The sequence below is a fragment of the Macrobrachium rosenbergii genome, chromosome 21 (assembly GCF_040412425.1).
Source record: "Macrobrachium rosenbergii isolate ZJJX-2024 chromosome 21, ASM4041242v1, whole genome shotgun sequence".
Classification (NCBI taxonomy): Eukaryota; Metazoa; Arthropoda; class Malacostraca; order Decapoda; family Palaemonidae; genus Macrobrachium; species Macrobrachium rosenbergii.
The window spans coordinates 61178987-61205816 of NC_089761.1; the positions used below are offsets into that span (position 1 = coordinate 61178987).

General features: G+C 41.3%; 1 protein-coding gene across 4 annotated transcripts in view; it reads right to left on the reverse strand.

Annotated features, from left to right (window-relative positions):
• Window positions 1-26830, reverse strand: part of LOC136850241 (probable methylthioribulose-1-phosphate dehydratase) — a 188759-nt gene that overhangs the window by 41838 nt on the left and 120091 nt on the right. The gene's annotated exons all lie outside the window — the stretch shown is intronic.

Sequence of the window (26830 nt, forward strand, 5' to 3'; positions counted from 1 at the left end):
CTCTTCAGGTTTTGGTGCCAAGGAACAAGAAACTATACATGAACTTATGTTTTAGGATGTAGTTCTACAGTGGCTTACCTAAGCATGCTGGGTTTGGTTGCAGTACTGTCACCCTTCTCCCAGCGATAATTAGCATATTCACCATCAATAACACCCCTGATTTTCTGCTGTAGTGCCTAGGGATTAGGACTAACCATGACATCTACTGATACACAGTGCAGTCAAATTTGTTTGAGCTTGTGGCACTTATGTTTTTTAAAAATACTGTCTCTGATGACCACCCTGTACATTTGGAGACTTCTTCAAAAGGGGCATTTCTGAAGAAGGACAATGACGTACAGTACTGACTTTCCTAATATCATGTGACCTAGGAAAGGAGTGTAGATTTGCCTTTTTAATGAGAGACACTACAATCATTCTCAGCCCTTTTAGGGAGAGTGGTTTGTTTGTGCTAGGGTGTAGGAGAATCGGACTCTCAGCGATGTTTGCTGTGACTTCTAGGTAAACCTTAAGTGCTTGAATTGGGCATAATGTCTTGTCTGCCACACTGGATTTACTTATAGAAATAAGGAATTTCCTTCTCAAAGGATTCTCATTCTTGGCTAGGAATGATGGATCAGGGGACAATAATAATTGATGGTCAGCTGTCTGTGTGATGTATCGTCCCAGTCTAAGAGAGCCCAGTTCACTAATATGAGCTCCTGAAGATAACACAATCAGGAAGATTGCCTTTTGCAGCATGTGAGTTGTGGTTGTATTGGGTCTGCTGAATTGAGGGGTTGATAGAAGTCTAAGCACCTTGTTCAGGGACTAAGTACAGGCAGTCTCTGGTTTACGATGGGGGTTCTGTTCTGACATCGTCTTAAGCCAAAAATTGTCGTAAACCTAAATAATAATTGAAAATTGTAAGAAAACCTTACTTTTAATCCTCTGAGCATCCTTTGGGTATCTTGAAATGACATAACCTGCATTTTTATTGAGTCTTTCATAAAAAAACCCTCCAAAATTTTACCATTCTGCTATGAGAGAGAGAGAGAGAGAGAGAGAGAGAGAGAGAGAGAGAGAGAGAGAGAGAGAGAGAGAGAGAGAGAGAGAGAGAGACTCACCGTTTACCAGAAAAAGACGTGGAATTTCACAGAACTACAGTGCCCCCATTTTTACTTTAAGTATCATCCTACACCAAATATAGCTTAAATTATTATCCTATTACTACTGTACTAATCTTTGAAATTATATTATTAATATCATTTCAAAGTCATCTTAAACATTAGCAACCTTTTCCAGCGAGAGAGAGAGAGAGAGAGAGAGAGAGAGAGAGAGAGAGAGAGAGAGAGAGAGAGAGAGAGAGAGAGAGAGAATTACCACTACGACTTACATTCAGCCACTCTTGTGCTGGCATGGGCAAAAGAGTGAGGTTTATCTCTTTAATCTCTTGAGGAATGTTAATCCCTTTCTCTTTACTGCGACTGACAACAAGAGAAAACTGTTTTTTTTCTGACTTCCAAAGATGTACTACTACCTTTACTACGCATTTTTAAAACACTATGAACACACACACACACAAACTGTGAGCATAGAAAAAAGGGACTCAAATTAGCAGTATCTTTTCCTGAGAGTGAAGGGCTGAATAAATTATCTATTTACAATATATCTATCCATTTCTCATTCAATGAGAGAGAGAGAGAGAGAGAGAGAGAGAGAGAGAGAGAGAGAGAGAGAGAGAGAGAGAGAGAGAGAGAGAGAAGTGATTACATCGGGAAGCAGTTTTATGATTTCACAGGATTTTAATTTAACTTTTATCGATACTTTGCTGTGGCTACCTTCAAATTAATATTTTAAAATTAGTAAATAATTTTTCACCAAAAAAAATGAATTTAGTCGTGCAAATAAAATAAAAATCAGTAATTAGTGAATACTACTCTATGAAAAATTCTGTGAATGTGAATCTTCTTCCGTCGTATGCGTTGGATCCAATCGTCTGAAATATTACCGTCGAGAATCGTAAGAAAACCTTACTTTCAATCCTTTTGGTGTCTTGGAAACAACAAATCCTGCATTTTTAATATTGAGTTTTTCATAATAAAAACCATCCAAATATTGGCCATTCTGCTGTTTTGGATGCATATTTCTTCCAATCGGCGTAAGACTGGCATCGTCCAAATACTGTCGAAAATCATAAGAAAACTTTACTTTTAATCCTTTGGGTGTCTTGTAAACAATGTATCCCGTGATTTAAATTGAGTTTTTCAACATAAAAACCTCCAGAATTCGACCATTATGCCATTCTGGAGCCATATTTCTTCCGTCGGATCCGCGTTGTCAGAGTCGTAAACCTGGAACATGCATTGCAAACTCAGGAAATAATTTTTTTATGAATATATTTGAAAAGCGTCGTAAACTTGGGGCGTTGTAAATGCCGACCCCGTCGTAACCCGGAGACTGTCTGTAATTGGAAGCCTTTCAGGAAGGGTCTTTTGTAGTGCAAAAGACAGGAGAAGGAAGTGACAATTTCTATATTAGAGTCAATCCCGAATCCACAAAGCATGGGTTCCATTAATGCTGACTTGTATGCTGTGATTGTTGTAACAGCAAGGCATTTGCCTTCAAAAAGGCATACTGTATAAGAAATTTTAAAAGTGTTTCCATAGAAATTTCAACCGGGCTCTCAGTATGGATATACAATAATCTTACCATATCTTCCATACGGACTGGTATTGTCAGAGAGACGATGTCTGTAGTTTTTGCACTAGGTACCTAGTAATACTGGTCAGTAATTTTCACAGTTGGCAATATTTTAAAAAATCCAATTGTGAAGGTCTCGGCTCTGAAAGGAGGATGCATAGATGACTTTCCTTCTTACTGTCTGGGATAGAACAGCAGACCATAGTGGAATTGATCACTTCACCTGTTGTTGTATGTAGCCTTAAGGCTAGGCTACCATCTCGCCAAGCACAGCTTACTATTTCATCTAGTTCTAGGTTACATGGTCTAGGCTAACGATTTAGTCCAATAATGGGATGTTTCATAACGCTTTACGAAACCAACAATCAATGATGAGCAAGTGCCGACCGTGTGATGGCAAGAAATGCTGGGTTTCAGGTTTCACAAACAAACTAATTATCAATTCCAAAAGTTTAAAACTAAAGCTTTATGTTTCCAAGATCCTTGCTAATGAAATCGGAGAAAAATGTAGAATTTTTTCGGAGCACTGGTAATCATGAACCTTACTACCTTGACCAATGAAGAGTAATGCTCCTTGGTCTCTGCGCGGGTCTGTTGTTGACACTATGAGGACTGCACATGTTCATTAATCACTTCTTCTTCTAAGCAGGTTTTGACGATGAAAGAACCTGGGTATACAGCCTCACTGTAAAGATTTGGGAAAGTGCCCCCTTACCTTCGAGTCCATTACATACTCCATCATCACTATGACACAATACCCGGCTGCAAGACCAGCTATCACCATGGAGCTCTGGTATTATTCTTAACAGAACTGTATTAGACTTTGACTTTTTGCAAATATCTCTCTCTCTCTCTCTCTCTCTCTCTCTCTCTCTCTCTCTCTCTCTCTCTCTCTCTCTCTCTCTCTCTCTCTCTCTCTCTCTCTCTCTCTCTCTCTCTCTCTCTCTCTCTCTCTCTCTCTCTCTCTCTCTCTCTCTCTCTCTCTCTCTCTCTCTCTCTCTCTCTCTCTCTCTCTCTCTCTCTCTCTCAAGGTTTTCCTGAAAATGAAAACCAGAAAAGTTTGAAGTGCCAAACAACAATGAAGGTGTGAGATCAGATTTTGACAGTGTATTTAAGTTCCGATGTAGCGAAGGTGTAAGCATTTCCAGAGAAATGCTTATGGAGCAGTCCAGAATTTTGTTAAGTAACTAAACCTAACGAATAACAGTTATTATTCATAAGCTTTGTTCTACTTTTGATAACACAGCACTATATATGTGGAATCAGCTGGCAAGACTGTTTACATAGAGGATTTTTTTGGGGTGATTTCTATCATCCAGGATTTTCTGTGGTCCAGTAGTGGCCTGGTCCCAAGGGTGTCGGTTTTAAGAAGTTGGACTTTAGTACCAAAGCATAGAAGTGGCAGCAGTGTTGGGACATGGATGGTAACTGGCATGAAAGTGGCAACTTGTTTGCCTGGAGTGGGAGAATGGGGAAGGATGCCAGTCTTACGCCGATTGGAAGAAATATGCATCCAAAACAGCAGAATGGCCAATATTTGGATGGTTTTTATTATGAAAAACTCAATATTAAAAATGCAGGATTTGATGTGCATGGCATCAGGCTAGCAAGCCAATCAAATGCCTGTCTGGAAAGTAACGAGTCATAACGAAAAGCTTGAAGTTGACGATGTTGGTTCCTGTGGTTTCATCTTGCTTGTGGTGTGGCATGGCCCAAGGTAAGTCCAGGAATGTATGAAGACCAAAGGGTTCTAAGATGTTTCTTGCATGGCTTTTGGAGTGTAGCAAATTCTTTTCTGAGTAAAAGCAAAACTACTGGTCTACATCCCAGTATTCCTACCTTCTCATTTCATTGATGGTGAACACAGATGTTCAGAGCACTAAGGGTACAGGATATGGTAGTCTTGATCAACCCTAAACCAGCAACAGCTTGCACATATGCAGAAGCATATTCAAAACTGTCACAAGCAAACTTAAAAAATACTGCCTAAGGGCTTAACTTGCAGAAAATATCCTTCACTGGCATGTGATACTCCATTTACAGTATAGTGTAGAACAAAAGCATAAAATTAAGATAACAAGCATAACAGACATCGCAAAAATGAACAACTAATGAAATAAAAAATGAATTATTTAAATAAGTTATGAACCTCTTTCCAACTCAAAATACAAAATTTTAAAAGTAATTTGTATTTTTCATAGGTAAAAGAACCATAGCTTTCATAATGGAGTAAACTAGCTCTTCTCGTGCTTTGGCTTGGTGTCTGACTAGAAAAAATCAAAATCCTTATCTGGTTGTGACTTGTAATCAAATCGGAAAAGAAAGAGGACTTTTCTTGCATCTCATCTGAATGCTGGAGTGAAGGGCTGGTTGTACATATATAGTGGGTCCACGCTAGATTGCGGATCAGCGTTCGCGCCTTCAGTTAATAGTGGGGTTTTCTGAGAAACTTATCTCCAAATATACTGTAGTATGTAAAATTCACTAATTCATGGGTTTTTTTGTAGAGCAATATTCACAAATTACTGTATTTTCATTTTAATTTTGTGATTACAGGCAGTCTGGTTAACGGTGGGGTTTCGTTACCGAGCGCCAATAACTGAAACATCACAATAATTATGGTAATAAATGGCATTTACGATTTTGTAAGCGCCAATAAACTGCTTAAAGGTGCCTTTAACCAGTTACCAATGCTGATAAACCATTACCGATGCTCATAAACTGCTTACAGAAGCTGAAAATCGCTTACCATCTCCAAAAATCTGGTTAACCACATCGTTAGCCAAGCGTTGTAAAACCAAAACGCCATTAACCAATGCCGTCGATAAGCGAGGACAGCTTGTAAATACATTTTTTATGATACAAAATTATTTACAAATTTTCAAATATTAATATTACTATAAACACAAAAAAATATCAATAAAATATTAAAATAAATATCCTCAGTATAAAAAAACAGTTTACTATGTAAACACACCTCAGTTCAACCCCTCTCTCTCTCTTAACCCTTAAACGCCGAGCCTCTATTTACAAAAGTGTCTGTCGTATGCCGGCGTTTCAGGAGTTAAGCGCCAAACGGAAAAAAGCTTTTTTCCAAAAATCACAGCACGCTTTAGTTTTTAAGATTAAGAGTTCATTTTTGGCTCATTTTTTTCTCATTGCCTGAAGTTTAGTATGCAACCATCAGAAATGAAAAAATATCATTACCATATATAAATATTGAAATATATGACAGCGCAAAAGAAAATTTCATATATAATTGTATACAAATCGCTGAGCAAAACGGTTAAAGCTAACGAGTTATTTTTTTTCTTTGTATTGTACACTAAATTGCGATGATTTTGGTATATAACAAATTGTAAAACGATCAAAGCAACACAGAGAAAATATTATCACATAATGATGCATGAATGCGTAACGAGCGGACGTAAAAAAAAGTTTTTTTCAAAAATTCACCATAAATCGAAATATTGTGCTACAGACTTCCTGTTTGTTGCAAAATGAAGGTAATTGATTGAATATTACTAGACTGTAAGTGTCTTAGCTTACAATTGCGTTTTTCGACCATTTCGGTCGAGTTAAAGTTGACTGAAGGTAGAATTTTTTCTATTTATCATGATTTATATGAAAATATTTCAAAACTGATAAAAGCTACAACCATGAGTTATTTTTTGTTGTATTCTACATGAAATTGTGCACTTTTTCATATATAAAACTTCATATAAAGACTAATATAAAACGGTGCAAGCATTACGACAAAGTGACGAAAGAATTTCTGAGATGTTCAGCCGAGTTACTGCTTGCGGACGCAAGGAAAAAGTTTTTTCAAAAATTCACCATAAATCGAAATATTGTGCTACAGACTTCCAATTGGTTGCAAAATGAAGGTAAATGATTGAATATTACTAGAATGTAAGAGTTTTAGCTTACAATTGCGTTTTTTGATCATTTCGGTCGAGTTAAAGTTGACCGAAGGTTGAAATTTTGGCACTTATCGTGATTTATATGAAAATATTTCAAAACTGATAAAAGCTACAACCATGAGTTATTTTTTGTTGTATTCTACATGAAATTGTGCACATTTTCATATATAAAACTTTATGTAACGACTAAAATAAAACGGTGCAAACATTACGACAAAGTGACGAAAGAATTTCTGAGATGTTCGGCGAGTTACATGTGGACGTAAGGGAAAAAGTTTTTTTTTTTTCAAAATTCACCATAAATCGAAATATTGTGCTAGAGACTTCCAGTTTGTTGCAAAATGAAGGTACACTATTGAATATTACTAGAATGTAAGAGTTTTAGCTTACAATTGCGTTTTTAAACCATTTCGTCGAAAGTTAAAGTTGACCGGTTGAAATTTTGGCACATCGTGATTTATATGAAAACATTTCAAAACTGATAAAAGCTACAACCATGAGTTATTTTCTGTTGTATTCTACATGAAATTGCGCACATTTTCATATATAAAACTTTATGTAACGACTAATATAAAACGGTGCAAACATTACGACAAAGTGATGAAAGAATTTCTGAGATGTTCGGCGAGTTACACAGGGATGTAAGGAAAAGTTTTTCAAAAATTCACCATAAATCAAAATATTGTGCTAGAGACTTCCAATTTGTTGCAAAATGAAGGTACACTCGGCAAGGAAAGTGAGGATACAGTTTTTTTAATCTTCGGACATATATTGCTAATTAATGCGACATCTGGCAACTTTAGAAGGGGGAGGAGCTTCAGTCTTAATGTGTTTGTTTTTTTGCTTGACCTCCTATAACTTTCAATCATATTCTACGGTTCTGAAATCATCGATACTTAAATGCAGTAGTAAGCTTTACAGTATTCGTTCAAGTTGTAATCTGCAGCGACAGTTCTGAGCAAAATAAACATTTTTCGACATAACCTACCAACTAACCTTACACAAATGAATTTATGACACCACAATGAACGGAATGCTTGCGTGAATCGAAATGCGATCTTCCATAATGAAATCAAGAGTTAAATTTGAGCAATGTCCAACGAAAAACATGGGGAATAATAAAGGAACAAATGCAATGTTATGATGAGAGAGAGAGAGAGAGAGAGAGAGAGAGAGAGAGAGAGAGAGAGAGAGAGAGAGAGAGAGAGAGAGAGAGAGAGAGAGAGAGAGAGAGAGAGTTGCTCTTGTGTAATCCTAGGCCTATATGTAGAGCTACTCATTTTATTATTTTTTCATTTAGAGAGTGAGCAATACTATATTTGCATAGTATGTTTTTGCAATGGAGAGAGAGAGAGAGAGAGAGAGAGAGAGAGAGAGAGAGAGAGAGAGAGAGAGAGAGAGAGAGAGAGAGAGAGAGAGAAACTATGGCAACGTCAAAAAACATCCAGTTACTTGTGTTTTCCGCTACTCCGCACATCATAGAGAGAACGCTCTTGCGGATTTAAATAGATTTGGTCAACCTACCCTAGATGTCTCATCATTTACTGCCATTAATTCCAGCTGACCTTTAACACCGTGAAATATAAATATGAATGTGTAAAAATTAAATAAATTATCATTACCTCGTATGGTGATGCAATATTAAGCCTGCTCATAACGGAAAACGAGTAAATATTGCTGTTCTGATAAACAGTACTACACCGAGATATCCATACACTGTTTTTTAGATCTCTATGAACGAAGTCATCTTAGAAATTCTGATTGTTTCGGACATCCATGGTGGTTTTAAGTATCTGAACATTTTTGTTTTGCAGATTTTACATATATGATATAATTTGCATTGTATTTTCATATTCTAGAGTAAATTTACCGAGATTATGTGTTTTCTGTAAGAAAAAATTAAAATTCAATGAACGGAATCTAATGAAAATTGTATCCTCACTTTTCTTGCCGAGTGTACATGATTGAATATTACTAGAATGTAAGAGTTTTAGCTTACAATTGCGTTTTTCGACCATTTCGGTCGAGTCAAAGTTGACCGAAGGTTGAAATTTTGGCACTTATCATGATTTATATGAAAATATTTCCAAACTGATAAAAGCTACAACCATGGGTTGTTTTTTGTTGTATTTTACATGAAATTGCACACATTTTCATATATAAAACTTTATGCAACGGCTAATATAAAATGGTGCAAACATTACGACAAAATGACCAAAGAATTACTGAAATTTTTGGCGAGTTACATGGACGTAAGGAAAAAAGTTTTTTCAAAAATTCACCATAAATCGAAATATTGTGCTATAGACTTCCAATTTGTTGCAAAATGAAGGTAAATGATTGAATATTACTAGAATGTAAGAGTTTTAGCTTACAATTGTGTTTTTCGACCATTTCAGTCGAGTCAAAGTTGACCAAAGGTTGAAATTTTTTGTAGTCGACGTACGGTACGTCCACTTGTCACCCGACAGACAATTTTAGTCGACTTACGATATGTCCAGTCAGCGTTTAAGGGTTAATGAAGTATGAATTACTGTATCATAAATACAATTTTTATGATAAAAAGATGATTTACTAATTTTCAAATATTAATAAAAAGTATTTTCTTCTTCAATGAACTCTTGATATTTAATGTAGGGCAAACCCCCATATCTCTCTCTCTCTCTCTCTCTCTCTCTCTCTCTCTCTCTCTCTCAATGAAATATGAATTACTGTAACATAAATATGACATCTTTATAATAAAATAAAGTTTTCTATATACTTACCAAGTAATTACATAGCTATAATTTCCACTTTAATGGCAGCTTAGATTCAAAATTTTGCGGGTAGCGCTTCAGTTTTGTTTGTGTAAGTGACCAGCCCGTCCCACTAACAGAATATTGGAATGACCTAGCAAACAATTCTCATTCGTTTTGTGCTTCATGTCCATCAGAGGGAAGGAGGGTGGGCTCCGAATCTGTAATTACTTGGTAAGTATAAGACTTTATTTTATTATAAAAATGCTATTTTTACATAAGTAACTTACCAAGTACTGTAATTACATAGCTGAATCCCACATTAACAGGAGGTGGGATTCATGGGCATAGTATTCTACTCCAAACACATTAAGTCATGTAATGAATTTGAAACAGAAAAGTTGCTAGCATTGAATACAGTACTGTACAATGCTTGTCGTTCCTTATTAGTTAAGAGAGCCTGCAGTATAAAACTACAACTGGTTGTCGCTCAACCTAACCTGTAATGGCGTGGCGGTAGAACCAAGGGTCGCCGCTACTTAAGTGGGAGCTTTGTAGTGGAGGAGCACTCCAATGGCTGCCAAAGCATCAGTGGAAGTTATGCAGCTAAGGAATTATCCAATAGCTAGCAAAACTTTAATAGGTGCCCTTGCCCTGGGCGCAGTATCAACGTAAAAACAACCAGATACAGTAAACCACCCCGTATTCACATTCTCACGATTTGCGGTCTCATGTATTCGTGGATTTCTTTGTGGAACGTATATACACCCGTTACTCACGGAAATGCAACCATTCGAGGTATTTTTCACTGTGAAATATTCACTAATTACTGTATTTTCATATTTTCATAACTAAATGCACTTTTTGTGATAAAACCATTAAAATACTCAGGTATAAGCATTTTTAGAGGGTTTTTCTTGTGCTTAAACTATCAAAATAGGCAGTTCTAAGTGTTTTTAGAGGGATTTTAAGTATTCGTGGATTTTAGCTATTCGTGGGGGGTGCGGTACGCATCCCCTGCGAATACGGGGGGTTTACTGTACACTGTCACCTGCACTGAAATAACACCAAAACCCATCCACTGAGAGTGGTGGGTGCTCCAGGTACTTTGTACCTCCTGGCACCTAAAAAAATTCTATATCTAATAAAAACTGTACTGTATATCTAACCAGAAGGTGACTAATAAAAACTGTACTGTATATCTAACCAGAAGGTGAAGAGATAGTCGGGGAAAATCTTATGCTTCCTCCTGCCATACCATGCCAGTCACTACCCTGTGATACTGCAGAATTTACATGCTACTTAGCTGGCGCTAGTCTGGAGTTGGCACCAGGCAAGCTGTTGAAGCTCGCAGATTGTATAAATATCACTGGTGCCAGACTGTAGCTGGCACCAAGCAAGCTGGGCGCCAGCCGAGCTGCTGGGAGATCACGAAAGCCTTAAGCTCTAAAGTTGGTGCCAGACTGTAACTGGTGCCAGGCAAGCTGAGCACCAGGGGAGCCTGAAGCTCTGGGTGCTGGGGGTTCTATAGCTGGGGCCAGACTTGTAGCTGGCGTCAGGTGAGCTGGCTGCCAGGCAAGCTAGCAGCTCAAGGCTCTGGAAGCTCTAAAGCTGGTGACAGACTGTAGCTGGCGCCCGAAGAGCTGGGTGCCAGCAGAGCTATAAGTTCAGTTTTCACTTCTTAAGATAGTGAGACGTAAAGGACGATATACTTCCAGTAGGCTGATGCCAAATGGATGTAAGGGACATATGTGCCTGAAAGCTGAAAGCTAAAGACATAGAGGCTGCTCAGATAACCTTAGCTTTCACTAAAAGAAGGCAAAGTTGTTCTTCTGAATCTGAGTGTTTCAGAAATTCTCTTAAGGATGAAGGACAATGCAATCTTAATCCAAGGGAGAGGCATTCTTGACCAAACAAAGGACAAGAAAGCTCTCTAGATTATCAAGTCCTGTTCAGGTAAATACTGTACCTAAAAAACTCCAATTGGACAGAGAGTTGACTCTTTTCCCTCAGAGTTGGTGAGCACTCCTGGGTGCTTGGAGTATGTGCTGGAAACAGGTTGTAGCTGGTGTCAGGCGAGCTGGACACCAGGCGAGTTAGGAATTCGGGAGCTGGCCAGAGCTCCTGGAAGCTAAGGATGTCCGTTAAGCTCTAAGGGAGAAAGAACGGATCCAAGTCTCGGATGGATCTTCATTCTTTGCTAAAATCAAAGGAAAAAATGAGGATAACACATCTCTTGCTTCCTAGCTGGATGTGAAAAAGGCTTGTGAGGTCTTTGAGAAGATGAAGGATCCAGGTCTCTGTGCTTAACCAGAGATAAGCATAGATCGGTACCTCTTCAGGGAAAACGAGAGAACCTAGATCTCAGAAACAAAGAGGTAATCTGCAGCAGGGTCAGAGGTGTCTAAATAGAAGACGAAGAGTCTGAGACACCAGCTTTGGAAGACGACCACTAAGTCGGGGAGACGGAGGAAGAGGGTGACTTCTGAATCTGGTAATAGCCTCTGCAACATGTCTTGAAGACTTAAAAAGACAATCCTATGGACAGTCCAGCGCCTGTCTGGCCAAGAGCGGACCCTCATGGTAGTATCTCTGAAGCTAGGTTGTCTGAGAAGGCACAGTTTTGGGGAAAGATCTTGAAGAGTCCACCAGTAACTGGAAACTGAGCATGAAACTGTTCAGCGCTTCTTGAACTATGTAGAAGGTTCCTTGAAGAGGCAAACAGGTCCAAAGCTGGCTTGCTTCATACAATAAAGAGATTCTGACAACTCAGGGGATCGAAAGGCCATAATGGGAAGGACAAGCTTCTGGCGGCCCAGCACATCCTTCGATGCTTAGTCCCTGAATAAATCAAATGACTAGAAGACTTGATTATTAATCTGTCGACAGAGGAGGAACTCTGCTGACTGGTCGAGAGGAAACGCGCTGGATCCAGTTTCCCTGCTTAAGTAGATGTGCTAGGACTGAGGTCTAATCCAAACACACTACCATAGAGCTAGGGTCGAGCAGTACTAGGGCCATAAGAGAAACACTTTAGCTCCCCAAAGTATAAGTGAGGTGCCATTCTTCTTGAGGACCGAGTCCTGGACATCTTCCAGGTTCTTCAAATGGGCTCCTTTGACCTACATCTGAGGTGCTGAGAAGAAGACTAGAACTAAGCTCAGCAGAAGAAGGCATTCCCTTGCACAGGTCATGTTCAGACAGCCACACTGGAAATCCGACTAAAGAAACCTGGGCTAAGAAACAACACGGACGTGTCCGAATGTGTTTCCCTGTCCCAGTGAAGGTTACTGTCAAGAGCCTCCGAGCCCCTTTTCTTCGAAGATAATTAAGTCAGTTGACATGTAAAGACTGAAGTAATGCCCAGACAAAAGGGGAAGTCAAATGCAGGAAGAGCTAGTAATCGGGAGGTTGAAGCAAAGACTCCCGATTGGGAAGCCCTGTCCCGAACAGTGGAACTAAAAAACTCTCTGGTGTTCGGACGGGGATCTGGAAGAGTGCTCCCTGCATATCCAAGCTCCTATCCAATCGCCCTGGAGAATGGGTATCTGGATCGTCTCCCTCTTGACCTTCATCTACTGCCTAAGAGAGAGAAATGAAGAACTGTGGTCATGTAGCCGATCGTCAGGAGCAGGATTCAAGAAAAAATGTCGAGAACTCCGAAACTGGTGAAGAGGTAGCGTCCGTAGTCCCGAGTGTGGTGTCAGATAACTGATGGCTGGCTCGAAACGGACTGGAAGACAACTGAACACAGGACACAGGTGGATGCGCAAACGTGAGCTCGGACACTGGGCACTCAGACACATATGGATGCTCAGAACTGGGCTCTCAGAAGTTGGGAACTTGGAACTCGGACGCTCGGAACCTGGGAGCTTGGAAGTTGGGAGCTCGGAAGTTGGGAGCTCGGAACTCGGGAATTCGGAACTCGGGAGCTCGGAACTTGGAACTCAAGAGTTCGTAACTTGGGAGCTCAGAACTCAAAATCTGGGAGCTCAAAACTTGGGAACTAGGGATTTGGGCGCTCAAGTTGGGATCTCGGAATTTGGGCACCTGGAAGTTGGAGCTCAGAACTAGGTAGCTGGGAACTTGGGAGTTCAGAGACTGTCCGGATTTGGAGAGCGATGATGACAACCACTGATGCACCAAAACTGGGAAATATATCTTTACATTGGCTGAGATAAATCCGAAAAAACGACATTGGCATCACTACCCTACACTCTGATCCATAACTAACCACACTGGGATCTCGAAAGTGTCAATGGAGCCTCTTGTCCACACTGGAATCCTAATACTGTTCACACTGGGATCCGTAAACTGAAAGAACGTCATCGGCGCCACTACAGCCACGTTATGCACATCTTCATGGACGCCTTTTCAATGGCTGTCCGTCGAGACCTGCGGACAACAGGCTCGACTGAGGGGTAATTATCCGGGGGCAAAACCCTTTTGGACTCACATGGACCAACAGTATGCCTCCTCCCAGGTTTGCTGGGGAGTTTGACAGGGACTGGGTTTAGGAAATCCAATAGGGCCGGACAGTTACCTCCTCCACTACACATCCAACAAGATACCTTTCCAGTGGTTGTCTGCAGATACCTGGGACAGCAACAGGCTCGACTGAGGGGGCAACAGCCCGTGTGAAACCCCCGACATCCCTTGGACTTCCAGTTTGCCTCCTCCCAGGTTTGCAGGGGAGTTTGACAGGGACCTTCTGTCTAGGAGCATCTGGGGACGAGTAGTCACCTCCTCCACCGCACTACACTAGACAACAAGGTTAACATCTGTTAACCAAGACTCAAGACTGGCAAAGGTATGGAAAGGGAAGCAAGGGAGCCAGATGTGGGAGCATGTGGTAAGATGGGTAGTAGGAGAGAATTGGCGCCAGCGCTAGCGCCAAGAGCATGAGAGAGGGTGCTAGGGGCGAAGCTGGCACCCGAGATCGGTGCCAGCAAGGTTTGTAGCGTGAGCTGGTTCTCAGCTATTGGTAACGTCAACTTGTAGCCACCAACAAAAACTCTCCTTACTACTTTCTGCCTAACATTTGAGTTCTGCAAAGGAAGGTGTGACAGTTGTCAAAAAATTTTTTTTTATTTACCGGAGGCTTCCAGGAAGCATAGGTCTGGTAAAGAAATCGTAATTGCAAAAGTTACACGCTTAATGAAATGGCAAAATACCAAGAACTACTTTCAAGGCAATTATCAGTGGCTTGCGCAAAGCATATGGCTGATAAACAAATCATAAATTGCCAAAATTATGGCCTAATGAAAGATAGTAATGCAGTGTCGTAACATCTGAAAATTACTTTAAAGCAAAAGACATTATCGGCGTCTCGCCAGTAGCCTATGGTCGGTATACAGTTCATGAATTGCAAAAGCTAATGCCTAATGTGAAGACGTAACATACACCAATTACTTAATAATGAAATGCCATAAGAGAATTACTGTTAAGGAAAAGCTATTATCTTCAGCTCGCTACTATACTAAGGCCATAAAACAATTCATAAATTGCAAAGGTTATGGCCTAACAAAAAGCCTAACATAGACTAATTATCTTATAATAATGTCTAGACCAATTACTTTATAATGGAGTGTCGTAACACTCGAGAATTACTTTTAAATACAAAACTATTATCGGCAGCTCGCTAGTAGTTTATAGGTGGAAAACAATTCATAAATTGCCAGAGTTATGGCCTAATGAAAATGCGTAACATACAATTTACTTTTCTAACGGAATGTCGTAACATCCGAGAATTACTTTTAAGGCAAAACTATTATTGGCGGCGCCAGAAGCCTAACCGGTACACAAACCATCAATGCGAGTGGCGTCGTTTACTGGCAGCTCGATGATGACTGAATCAACATAAAACAAAATAAGAAAAACTCATCCTGAAAGATTTCAGCTTGAAGGCTACAATATACGCATTCCGATGGTTGATTTAAAGAATCCTCCATTGGAATCTGGTAATAACCGGAAAATAATGAAAAAAGCTACTGCCAGACCAGGTGTTGTCATCACGGACAGCAGGAAACGAATGAGAATTGTTTGCTAGGTCATTCCAATATTCCGTTAGTAGGATGGGCTGATCACCTACACAAACTATACCGAAGTACTACCCGCAAAATTTTGAATCTAAGCTGCTGTTAACTATGGCTATATAGTTGCTTGATAAGTTACTTATATAAAAACATTTTTTACGATTGAATAGGATTTACTAATTTTCAAATATTAAATACGAATCTCTCTCTCTCTCTCTCTCAGGCAGTCCCCGGTTATCGGTGGCCTTGGTTTTACAGCGCTTGTCTAGCAACGACGACAACTGGATTTTCAGCACCGACATGTGCCGATCCCCGGTTACTGGCGCAGATAACTGGGGATCGGCACTATTATCGCCAATTTTCAGTTATCGCCACGCCGTTGGGAATGGAACCCATGCCGATAACCGGGAACTGCCTGTATATCCTTTAATGAAATATGAATTACTGCATCATTAATATATAAACTCCAGGAAGTTCACAAAGCCATCACTGAATGAACGCATAAATGCATATGTATGTTACAAATTTTTTATTGCTTTGACATAGGCTCCATGACAGCACACTACTGGCTAAAGGAGTTGGAAGTAGCCAATCACAGGGCTTGTAGCAAACCCTCTCTCTCTCTCCATGATGACATGCTATGGGCTGGAAGGGTTGGAAATAGACAATCATAAAGTTTGTAACTCAGATGCTTTGTGTATTCCATCAGAAGGGGTGAGTTGTATTTTCCTCTCTCTCTCTCTCTCTCAGAGATAAGAGAGATTTTTTATGTACATGTACCATGTATGTTTATTTTTTTGTATAGTTTTATAGATAAACATGATGTTATATTGTCCTTCATTTTTTCAGATTTTCCATGCTATAATTACAACTTTTTGCATGTCAATAACTAGGAAAATATAGTAAAATATAGTTAATTAGATAAGATTTTATAATAATTCTGTGGAATTCCCAGTCTTTTTCTGGTAGATAAGAGGAAGAAGGGTGTAGCTTTAACTGTCAATCATTACAACTTTTTTTTACACTACAATAACTACAAAAATATAATAAATTAGTTAAGATTTTAGCAAAATTCTGTGGAAATCCCAGTCTTTTTCTGGTAAATAAGAGGAAGAGGGGTGTAGCCTTAACTGTCAATCATTACAACTTTTTCATATTTCAATGACTACGAAAATATAGTAAATTAGGTAAGGTTTTAGCAAAATTCTGTGGAATTCCCAGTCTTTTTCTGGTAGATAAGAGGGAGAGGGTGTATGTTAACTCTTAACCATTTTGACAAAATGATGTGAAGGATGCTGGGGTACCAAATTAGTGCGGAGTTTCACTTATTGCGGGTGGTTGTGGTCCCTAACCCCCGCAAATACATGGGACATACTGTATATACTAGTGGTGTTGGTGAAAAAAAAAAAAAAATGAGTACATGTTCCTTATGAGACTTTTGGACTTCTCTGGATTGGAGATTTGTGCATTTTATAATGCTGTAACACGCATTCATTGATTTCAAATGCACGTAAAAGCTCCATGAATTAAAATCAGAGTAAAATATTGTATAGTTCACTCAGGACCACACAAGTGGGAAAAAGCAGGAGTCATAAAAACACTCCCTGCCAATAGCAATTTGCTATGGCATCCACTCTTGCACTAGTAACTCCTCTTCTCGTCCTTAATGTCCCTCCACTGTACGTCCTTTTGTCCACCTTTGTGCTGTCATTTGATTTCTATTTTTCAGCCACACCTGCGATCCAGGCTGCCAACGGATGCTAGCAAAGCCGGCAAAATCTAATGGTAATCAGCCAGGTTGGCCCGAGACTGGGAAGGCAAGGGGCTGACAGCATATACAGCAGAGATCAGGGGTTACGCGAGCAGTTCGCAGCGAGCCAGCATCCACAGCAGAATTCTTGTCGGTTGTTCTCCAACCCACCTCCCTCTCTCCCACAAGTCACTTTTGTTGTGTTTACGGATCCAATCCACCAACGATCCCTTGTATTAAAATCAAAGTCTGGTCTTACCATCAAGACGTGTCGTCCCCAGGACAAAGGTACAGTTGGAATTGGAATTGTTTCAACACACAATCTTTTACTATATTTCTTGTTGCTCTCTAATATTCACTCCCTTGCAATCTCCTTAGGAGCCTAAGCAAAGTGGTTTAATTTTACTTGTGTAACGTAAAGCATAAGTGTTTATCCCTTTTGCATTTTATTGTTCTTTGAATGATTCTCCCTCTCAGCCTTCAGCATTCCCAAACTAAAAGTGTTATGTGTTATAGCAATCAAGTGATAATGCAGTTCTGTATTGCAGAGTACATAAACCTATGGAATTTACCTCTTTCCCATGGTCCTCCTTCAATGAGTACCTGACTGTCATCCACATTCTACTCTTTCCTGCCACATGTGGGTGGTAAGGGGTTCCACCTCGGGGGATGCCCCTCTTGTGGTGCCCTATGCTCCTTATAACATCTACCAGGCAGCGACTATTGGCCCCAGGGTGAAGGTGTCCAGGGGCTCATGTACCAAATCCCCGAGATAGAAAGCCGTGAAGGTGGACTGCTTCCTCCACACTCCTACCTTCATCACCTGGATGATGGAGGTGTTTTTCCTATAGGCAACTGATGGCCCAAACCCTTGGATGTCATAGGCTCTCAATTTGTCTAGGGGTTCTCTTCCTTCCAGGCTGCCAGAGTATGCCTTGGTGATGACTTTTCACAACCATAAGGAGATGGTATTTTTTTTGAGACCTCCTTCTTTCTGCTTGTACTTACGAACAGCCTCTCACACGCTGACTAATATGGGGCTGTCTGTTTCAAGTCAAGTTTGATGGTTCTGACTGGGCACATGAGAATCTTGTTCCTGTCTCCACCGACAAAATCTAAAGGATGGAATAGAGAACCTCTTAAACATCTAGTCCAGGATTGCTGGGTTCTGCAACTTGGACATGAACTCTAGCATGAACTCAAAAGACAGGTAGGACCACCCCTCCAGGTGTGAGACTTTGTAGGACAGGCTGCGCATCTCTCCTACTCTCTTGGTTTAGTGTTAGGTCCCTGTTTCCCATTGTCTTCAGGGGCTCATAGGGGGAAGGCCTCAAAACTTGCCAGAACTCTTGTAACACCCCACTTGAGCACCTTTACTTATCTAGGGGGGGTATGTCTGCTCAAATCCCCTGATCAGGGGCAACAGTTGCCATGAGGAGGACAGGTCTATGCCCTTGGTTTAAAAACATGTGTGAGGGCTGCTCTGTATCCCTTCACTGTGGCTACTGAGAGGTTCTTCTCCTACCAGAGATACACTAGAAACTCCTCCACCTTTTGCAAAGAGGCCTTGCGTGAAGAATGGCACCAATGGCACCAATCACAGAAGATGGCTTACTTTCCTTGGTAGACACGTGCTGATGATGGTTGGAAGGTGCTGGAGACTGCCTTTACAGTGCTTCCCAAAAAGACCTTTTTTCGTAGCTGTTGGATGGCCTCCACCCATAAAGGCGGAGGGAGCTCACTGTCCAGTGGTTTCCCCTGCCACATTCCTGTACCAGGAAGTTGAAGAGGGGTGGCAGTGCCCTTGGCACATCAACTATCAGTGCTAGCATGCCTGAGGCCAGGCAGGGGCCATCAACATCATCCTTAGACCCTGAGACATGTAGAGCTGATTCAGGACCTTACTCAGTTGACTAGAAGGAGAGAAAAGGTGTACACATCCATATTGTCCCAAGGGTGTTGAATGATGTCTTGCATCAAGGCCCTTGGGGCTGGCATCATAATGCAGTAGAATGGGAGTCTGGCATTCAGGTCCGTAGCTAACCCATCGACTGTTGGGCCAGCCCCGCCTGAAGGAGGGCATTTACTACCCCCTGTGTATTGACCACTATGTCTCCACAATCTGGTTTTCTCTGCTTATTTGGTTCATCACCATGCAAATCTCACTGCCAGTGTGCACAGTTTGGGCTATATCGGTCCTCCTTGCTTGTTGATGTAGGCCACTACAGAGGTGATATCACTCATCACGAGGACTGAGTCACCCCTCACCTTCTGTTGAAAATGTGGCAGTGCACAACCACAAAGTTCTCCCTTTTCCTTGGTCCTCCCAAATCCCCAAAATGCATTCTCTGTTCATATGTGCCCCACTCTCTTTGGGAGGCACCTGAGAATACCAGCATCTTCAAAGGTGGTTTGTTGAGAAGTACTCCCTGTTGATAACTGAGAGTCCAATGACCACCCAAGGTCAATTCTCAATTCTTCGGTCAATGGGATCTGTTGGTGTGCAGACTGTTGTGGCTGCTGCCAACACTCCCTTCACTCCCTTCAGTTGCCACTGTAGGGACTGGACATGCACCCTTCCTCTAGACACTATCTTCTCTAGGGAGACTAGATGGTCTATCAGCATCTGCCACTGTTTTACCAGCTGTGTGGGCTCCATCATGAACTTCTTTCCCACATTCTGCAGATTTTCTATCTGAGCCAGGGCTGGGAAGGCTCTCACTGACACTGTACTGACACTGTATATCCATATCCCCACGCACTTCAATCCTTGTTTGGAGACCAGATCAGACCTCACCAGGTTCACGAACATCACAACTGCTGACAAAGTGTTGAGACCTTGTCTTTGTCTCTTTACAACTTCTGGATCAACATGGCAAGGATGAGCCAGTTGTCCAAATACCTCCTCAGCCATATCCCTTGTGAGTGGGCTCATTCAGATATCAGCTGGAACGCCCAAGTAAAAATCAACAGAGCTGTGGCAAGATTGAAGCAGAGGGCTCTGAATTGGTAGGTCATCTGATGGCAAACAATCTGTAGATACTCCTTTGATGAATGGTGGATTGGTATAGGCATCCTGAAGTCAACAGACCGACTGCTATTTCCACTGAAAATGGTATCTGTTGCAGGAAGCCATCCAGGGCCAAAAGGTCTGCCACTGATTGCCAACCCCCAAACGATTTCCTCACCAGGAAGAGATGGCTCTAAAATCCTGGCATTTCTACTGTCCCCATCTGGAGCATGGCATCGACTTCTCAGCTCCAAGAACCCAGTTTTTCGCTAATCTAGTGTTGTATACTGGAAACAAGATTGGGTATAGGAACAAAGAGGGTGTTGTTCCCTGTGGGGTAGTCTGTAGCCCTCACTGAGGACTGAGCGTCCATTCCTCTGCCCTGTAGGTTTGCAAGACCATCCAGCGCTCAGCTATGCATCCCTCCACCCATGGCAGCTGGAGGTGGGAGGGGTGGAATCTTCTCACTTGGATCTGCCACGTTTGCCCACTCTGTTCTTTCTTAACCCTTTCCTGTCCAATTGACGTAATATTACGGATAATCACCCTAACCCCCCTCTTGTCTGACTGACGTAATTTTACGTATAATTTACCGAAATTTTTCGTACGCGTGGTAGGGGTAAATTTTTTTTATTTTCGGACAAGTACCGATTTCCAAAGGGTAGATCATACCTTGGACCGTAACTTGGGTATCAATCGCCAGCTAAGTAGTTCATGTAATGCGCATGCTCAAATCCCAGGCGTAGTAAAATTCTCACAATGAAATCAGCTGATTCCACCCACGCCTCTCTCTCTCAGTGACCACACGTGCGAGCTGCTGTCAACACGGGCTTTTGTTTACATCGTGCCGTGGCGAGAACACTTTTCCGAGATGCATTCGCTGTGAAGATTTTACGGAAAAGTGGCGCAAAACGCAGCGTTAGTGCATCTCATAAAAGAAGATTAGATTTTAGTAGGCAGGGCTCTGAATCTCAGAAGATGCCAAGATAAGGAGTAAGCTAATGGATTATGACTTTTCTTGGAGGGCTCAAAGGATTAACCTCACACCAAGCAAACAAGCCATGGAACTGCTTCGTCTCGAGTTTGAGGAAGAAGATTCCGGTCCTGAAGTGATTGATGCTGATGATGAAATGATTGAGTGGAGTGATGTTGATGAGGTAATGGCTACAGGAGTTGTAGCATTAGAAAATGTGTTACAGGTACGCAAAAAAGAGTTCAGAGAGGCCGCAATTAGTGTTGGTGAAGTACCGGGAACAAGTGGCGTAAGCATCAGGGAGAGAGGTAAGAGAGAGAGAGAGAGAAAAAGTTCGTAAGTTGGAGAGAGATGCTGCTGGTATTTCTGCTGTTGGGGGTTTGTTGGTGAAGCTGGTGTTATTAGGGTTCTGTTGGTGCTTCTGTTGGTATGCTTGTTCAAGTGGTGCAACAGGTGGTGTAAGTATAGCTTAGTAAAGGTAAGGGTAAGGGTAAGAAGGGCATATATGCCAAGAAAAAGACAACAGGTAAGTTTGTGAGAGGGCCTGCTGGTGTTGATGTTTTGGGGGGAGATGCTGGAGGTGTTGGAGATGCTGTAAGTAGTGTTGGAGGAGGAGATGGTGATGCTGGAGGTGTTGGGGATGCTGGGAGCAGTGTTGGAGATGCTGTAAGTAGTGTTGGAGGAGGAGATGGTGATGCTGGAGGTGTTGGGGATGCTGGGAGCAGTGTTGGAGATGCTGTAAGTAGTGTTGGAGGAGGAGATGGTGATGCTGGAGGTGTTGGGGATGCTGGGAGCAGTGTTGGAGATGCTGTAAGTAGTGTTGGAGGAGGAGATGGTGATGCTGGAGGTGTTGGGGATGCTGGGAGCAGTGTTGGAGGTGCTGTAAGTAGTGTTGGAGGAGGAGATGGTGATGCTGGAGGTGTTGGGGATGCTGGGAGCAGTGTTGGAGGAGATGGTGATGCTGGGTATGGTGATGCTGGTGGTGTTGGAGATGCTGTGTGTAGTGTTGGGGGGAGGAGATGGTGATGCTTGGAGTGTTGGTGATGATGGTGTTGTAGTGATAAATCTTGAGGGTGCTGCTGTGTCTGTTGCTGATCCTGGGAGGCCTTCACTTGATTTTGAGGCATTCCTTGAAGCGGTGATGCAGGGAGTGGGAGGGGTGTTAGTGATGATGAGGGAAGCTTTGAGGGATTTTATGGTGTCCCTAGTAATGCTGGGATTGATGAGGCCTTGGGTTCTGGTGATGCCTCAGGGGTTCAAAGAGGCCGTAGGCGTGCTAGGAGGAGTAGTAGTAGTAGTGAAAGCAGTGGTTCTGATGTCCAGGCAGAGGTGCTGGTGATGGTGTATATGTAGGTGGTCCCGTCGTGCCCGAGGTGAACGTTCCCGAAGAAGGAGGAGGTCTGGAACCCGAGGATGAGCGGCGTGACAGGCAACCAACCCATGATGTAGATGAGGAGTGGACCCAGGATCCTACGCCTCCAGTGATTCTGCCTTTCACAGGTATGCCAGGGTTGAATGTCCCTACCCTCGACACTTCTCGGATTTCTCCAGCTCTTTATTACTAGAGAGCTGTTGGCATACTTGGCTGCAGAAACTAATGCGTATGCACATTACATGCGTAAGGAGATGTGTCGTGGGGACAAGGGATCCTGGGTGCCTGTAACTGTGCAAGAGATGGCTATGTTCCTGGGCCTCATCATTATCATGGGGATTTTCCCGGCACCAGAGAGGCGAATGTACTGGCAGACAGGCAAAATTTTTTCAATGCCAGGTTTTGCTAGGATAATGTCCAGGAACCGGTTTGATGCCATCAACCGGTACTCATACAGCTAACAGAAAGGCCATCCCTCGAGATAATAACGACCGATTATTCCTTGTCAGACCTGTCATCAATTACCTGAAGGCACGATTTAGGGCCACCTACACCCCAGAACGCAATGTCTCATTGGATGAGGGCTTGATGCCATACAAGGGTAGGCTGTCTATCAAGACCTACAACCCTCAGAAACCTTCCAAGTATGGTATCAAACTCTATATGTTGTGTGAAGCCAAGAGCGGATACGTTGTTGACTTCCTGACATATGGAGGAAGTACCTCAACCTTGAAGGACATTGTGTTCACACTAATGGGCCCTCTCTTGGACAAAGGTTACCATGTTTTCATGGATAACTACTACAACTCTATTGAATTGGCTGAGGAGTTGTATTCTCGTGGTGTTCTCTGTTCAGGGACACTTAGTCTTGTAAGGAAGGAGCACCTAACTTTCTAAAGTCTTTGACTCGCAACGGGTGCCTCGAATTCAATGCACTTCCGTAGGAGGGGGAACGTCTTCGTAATCTGTTGGCAGGACATTCGACTAGTGACAATGATCACTACAGCCTGCAATGCAGAAACAGAAGAGTTTGTGCACAGGAGGCGAGTAAGACGGGCTACTGGTACAAGTCTTGAAACAGTGACAATGAACAGACCTTTGATTATTGGCACCTACTGTCAGTATATGGGTGGGGTAGACCTGTTTGACCAGCTGATGAAATATTACTCAATGGCCAGGAAGGGAATGAAGTGGACCCGCAAGTTTACTTTCTATTTATTGCAGATGGCAGTACTGAATGCTTACGCTATGTTTGCCAAATACCACCCACAAAGTAAGAAAATCAAACTTCTTGACTTTATGTATGAATGTGCTGAAGCACTTACAAACTTCAACGCAGAAGACTGGCCCTTGAGTGATATTTCTTTTGCTCGTTTACCTGACCTACCTGTAGCTGACAGATTAGATGTCCTGCCTGTTCCTGTTCCTGCTGCTGCTGCATCTGCTGGCGAAGATTCTGAGCCTGATGATCCCGATTCTATGGATTCTGCTGTTGACATTCCTGAGGCTGCTGTTGAATCTCCTGTTCCTCTTCCTTCTCCTCTTCCTTCTCCTCCTCTTCCTCGTACTTCTTCTGTGCCCCCTTCTCTTGCAGATGTTGGTCCCTCTGATTCTGGTCCCTCTACTGCTGGTCCCTCTACTGCTGGTCCCTCTGCTGCTGGTCCCTCTGGTGCTGGTCCCTCTGCTGCTGGTCCCTCTGCTGCTGGTCCCTCTGCTGCTGGTCTCTCTGCTGCTGGTCTCTCTGCTGCTAGTATTGAACCGGAACTGTTAGGTGTGCCACGCCGGCGTGCCAACTTCCTGGAGAACTATGAGCGTCTTGCACCAGGGGAACATTGCCTCATTCATATAAGGGAGATTCCCTCCATCAAGGGAAAACAGCTGAGATGCCACGTCTGCTTGCTAGATAGCATACGTAAGGACACATCATGGGTGTGTAAGGCATGTAGAGTTCCTCTGTGTAGGGCACCAAGAAATTGCTTCTACAGATACCACACAGAGAAGCAACTCAAGCCTTCACCAAGACGTGGGTCAGGCCCTGCCAAAAGAGGTGCAGGGAGACCACGGATAATCATCTAACTCCTGCAGCTTCCTCCTCCCTCAGCAACCCTTCAGATGGCAGGCCCTTCACCTGAGGAGGAGTTGTATATAGGAATTCAAGAGGGTCACGATATTTGGTGAGTACATTATTCAAATTTCTGGTGATGGGTTTTTATGAATATTTCTAATTTTTCCCATACAATGTTTCTCTTCTAATATTTTGTAATCATTTTTTTCTAATGTGGGGTTTGTATCTTATTTTTTTAAATGTAGGGTTTGAATATTGGTTTTGTATGTTATTTTCTTTTATAAAATGTGGGGTTTGTATGTGGGTTTGTATCTTGCATTTTTTTACATTTTTTTTTATTGTGGGATTTGTATGTGGGATTGCATTATTGGAAGCACACTGTTTCATACCCTCTTTTTCTATCAATTTTTTCACCAACTGGACTTATTCGTTTTTCATTCTTTTACATGTCGATATTTAGAGAATTTTGTTGGCTTTTTCATAAAAAATAATTCATTCACCTAACTGTTATAGGTTTTGAGCTAGGAACAATAATGTTGGCAATTGTAACATTTTTTTTCGTTTCGATCCATTTATAACGTCAAAATGAAACTGTTGCCATTACCAAAGCCATTTTTCTTGACTCTCACTTTATTCTTCAACTTTTCTTCTACATTTTCGTATATTTACAAAGTAATTTCTATGAAAAATAACCGAGATAGGGCTCTTCAAAAAAAACTTTTTTCTAGCGATAATTCTCACCATACGCCCGGCAAATCGCTCTGTTTCTTACCCTCTTTTCTATCAATTTTTCACCAACTGGACTTATTCGTTTTTCATTGTTTTATATATCAATATTTAGAGAATTTTGTTGGCTTTCTCATAAAAAATAGTCCATTCGCCTAACTGTTATAGCTTTTGAGCTATGAACGATAATGTTGACAACGGTAACATTTTTTTTTCGTTTCAATCAATTTATAACGCAAAAATGAAACTGTTGTCGTTACCAAAGCCATTTTTTCTTGACTCTCACATTATTTTTTCAACTTTTCCTCTACATTTTCGTATATTTACAAAGTAATTTCTATGAAAATAACCGAGATAGGGCTCTTCAAAAACTTTTTCTAGCGATAATTCTCACCATACGCCGGGCAACCGTCAGCTCTGTTTCTTACCCTCTTTTCTATCAATTTTTCACCAACTGGACTTATTCGTTTTTCATTGTTTTATATATCAATATTTAGAAAATTTTGCTGGCTTTCTCATAAAAATAATCCATTCGCCTAACTGTTATAGCTTTTGAGCTACGAACGATAATGTTGACAACGGTAACATTTTTTCGTTTCAATCAATTTATAACGTCAAAATGAAACTGTTGTCGTTACCAAAGCCATTTTCTTGACTCTCATTATTCTTCAACTTTTCCTCTACATTTTCGTATATTTCCAAAGTAATTTCTATGAAAAATAACCGAGATAGGGCTCTTCAAAAAAAACTTTTTTCTAGCGATAATTCTCACCATACGCCGGGCAAATCGCTCTGTTTCTTACCCTCTTTTCTATCAATTTTTTCACCAACTGGACTTATTCGTTTTTCATTGTTTTATATATCAATATTTAGAGAATTTTGTTGGCTTTCTCATAAAAAATAATCCATTTGCCTAACTGGTATAGATTTTGAGCTAGGAACGATAATGTTGACAACGGTAACATTTTTTTTCGTTTCAATCAATTTATAACGTCAAAATGAAACTGTTGCCGTTACCAAAGCCATTTTTGTTGACTTTCACTTTATTCTACAACTTTTCCTCTACATTTTCGTATATTTACAAAGTAATTTCTATGAAAAATAACCGAGAGAGGGCTCTTCAAAAAAAACTTTTTTCTAGCGATAATTCTCACCATACGCGGGCAGAGCGCTCTGTTTCTTGCCCTTTTCTATCAATTTTTCACCAGCTGGACTTATTAGTTTTGCATTCTTTTATATGTCGATATTTAGAGAATTTTGTTGGCTTTCTCATAAAAATAATTCATTCGCCTGACATTCATAGTTTTTTTGGGTTACTGAACGAAAATATAAAAATAAGTAAAGATTTTTTTTTTTTTTCGTGAAATAACTCACATTGTTTTGTATTTAGAGAGCTGGGACTCTTATTCTGACTATTCCACCATAAAATATAAACATTTAGAAAAAAAGGACAGCAAAATGAACGTTGTTGGCATAAAATTTCTATTTTTGCTGAATTTTCGAAATAATTATTTTTTCGCGCTCTCGAGCGCTCCCAGACACCTCGGGGCTCATGTGCC